Below are 2,525 nucleotides of genomic sequence, written 5' to 3'. Positions count from 1 at the left end.
ACCCAGGTCTCTGGAATCAGACAGACTTGGGTCTGCGTATCAGCTCTGCCAATTTTTACCTAGGAGACCTTGAACAAATTGCTTCACCTCTCTGAGCTTTAGATTCTTCATTTGTAACATGAGAAAAAATAATACTTTGTAGAGTTATATATGGAATATTGATAATGGATAAAAAGCATTCAGTCCTTAGCACAGGGTCTTTCACAGCATCAGGGCTCAACAAATAGCTGCAATTATTGTTATTACAGCCTGAGCAAATCCCAGGGGCACCCCAGGGACTACAGGTGCAGAATTGTGATGTTCTGACTTTAATGGCTGTCCCAGGATGCTAAGCTGTAGAGCTTAATCACTTTAAGGACCCCAAACCACATCAATTATTTATAAATTACTGTTTATAGAAATGGCTGCATCATAAATAGCTTCTAGGTTCTACAAATGTATTTATGCATATGTGGATAATACAAAGATAATATATTTGAAGCATTAAGCCATTTTTAGTTGATTCCTTGCACTTGTCTCTGTCCAGTCAGCTTAGGAATTGTATATTCGAGACAACAAGGAAGAGATGATATAGAAAAAACATAAATTTTAAAAAATTAATTCTTACTCTTCTTTATTTTTCCAAAAACCTGGAGCAGAGGTCGTAGCTTTAGGAGAAAGTCTTCTCTTCTCACTAAACAGGAAAAACTTTCCAGAGTATAAGATAAATTATGGACAATAGAGGTTTAGAAGGAGAACATGGTGAAACAACATGGGAAGTGTGGAGGCAGGATTTGGAGAGGTGCATCCACTCAGGTGAGCTCCATCTCATGCCCCCTGGAGTTGTGCGGGATATGAATCAGGTCCCACAAATAGTCCAGTGCATTTCAGCAAGTACTGTGTTTCCTCTGGTGGAGATGTTAGTTGTTCTGCCCGTTGTCATCTATTAAAGAACAACTTTCAACAGTAGCTAGATTTCCAAATGGCCTCTGAAACTGCTAAGTCAGCAATCAACTTACTCCATGTGGAAATTTCTCTTCACTGCATTTAAAGAGACCTAGAAGACCCTAAATGAAAAGTAGTCCTAAAGATAAAGGTAGGAGAGGATTACGTCTTTGGGATAACTAGCAGGACAGACTTCCACCCACAGGTCAAGACAGTGGTAAATCAAACCCCATGAGACATGCATTAGTTTCCAAAATACGCCACATTGCCTACATGTTTATCTGGTTTGTGCTAGTTACATTCCACAATCTCCAGGAATCCTGAAGTGCAAAAGATACACATGCTTATGGGTTCCAGCCCAAGGGGAGGCCATCCCTCTAAGATGTGAACTGTGAACTGACCTTCAAATGAACTCTCCCACTTAACCCCAATGTGTCATTTCCAGAAAATTATTACATTACAGTCACTAATGAACTAGACAAATGGGTATCTGTGAACACCCCAACTAAGAGGCACATCTGGGTAGAAGCAGTTCCTGCTGGTGGCTGAGTAGTGAGATGTCTTAAACGTGGATGGCAGCCTCAGGGCTTCTGAGATTATCACACTCAGCAGGCAACAGGGCACTGACAATTTCAAATGGGGTAAAAGCTGACAGCTGCCACCCTTTCCTTTACAAGTTCAGTGGGAGCCAATGCTCTTGAACTACATAAATGTCCTTTCACCAGGAAAAAGTTGGTGCATTTTACAGGAAAGGGCATTGAACTTCTGAAGACCCTGAAAAAAATGTCTTTTCTCTGATGCAGCTACCTGGCCCCCAACCCCAGGAAAAGGCCTTTGTAAGATATCTCTGTTTCAGCTTGTTAGTGGATAATGAGTACATTATTATAGTTATCTAGTGATGAGTAACAAATTACCCAAAACCTAGCTGCTTAAAACATCAAACATTGTCTCATGGTTTCTGTAGTTCAGGAACCTGGGCAGCTTAGTTAACCACGTAACCCTGGCTCGAGGTCTCTCACAAGGTTGCAGTCAAGCCACCGGTGGGTCTATAGCCCCATCTGAGGGCTGGAGTCCGTCACCGTCACCGCACATGCGCTCCACAGGGCTGTCTCATGACATGACAGCTGGCTTCCTTGGAAGGTAAGTGACGAAAGAGTGAGAATGGGAGCACCCAAGACAGAAGTCATGATCTTTAATGACCTAACATTAGAAGTAACATCCCATCCCGTGCTCTGCCTTCTATTTGTTAGATGTGTCAGTAAGTCCAGCTCACACATGAGAACTGGAGATTACAAAAGGGTGTGGATACCAGGCAGGCAGTGGATATCACTGGGGTTGATCTTAGGGGCTTCCCACTACAGTGGAGAAAGTCAGTTTAACCCTTAAGATCCTCAAATGTGTCTCATTCTGCCTCCAAGGGTTCTTAAGGTTGCTCCGCAGTCATTTTATTTTTCCTCATTTCATTCCACTCAGTGTTTGCCCTGAATCTTTTCTGTTCATGTGATTCCTCACCAGTTTTTCAGAGGACAAAGCTCATCAATTTCTACTTCATGACCAAAGATAAGTCATCTATTTTCCCCTCTGGTTTCTTCCTTTACTTC

The sequence above is a fragment of the Mandrillus leucophaeus genome, unplaced genomic scaffold (genome assembly GCF_000951045.1).
Source record: "Mandrillus leucophaeus isolate KB7577 unplaced genomic scaffold, Mleu.le_1.0 Scaffold116, whole genome shotgun sequence".
NCBI lineage: Eukaryota > Metazoa > Chordata > Mammalia > Primates > Cercopithecidae > Mandrillus > Mandrillus leucophaeus.
The sequence above is the reverse complement of the archived record's forward strand: the minus strand, read 5'-3'. Positions refer to the sequence as shown.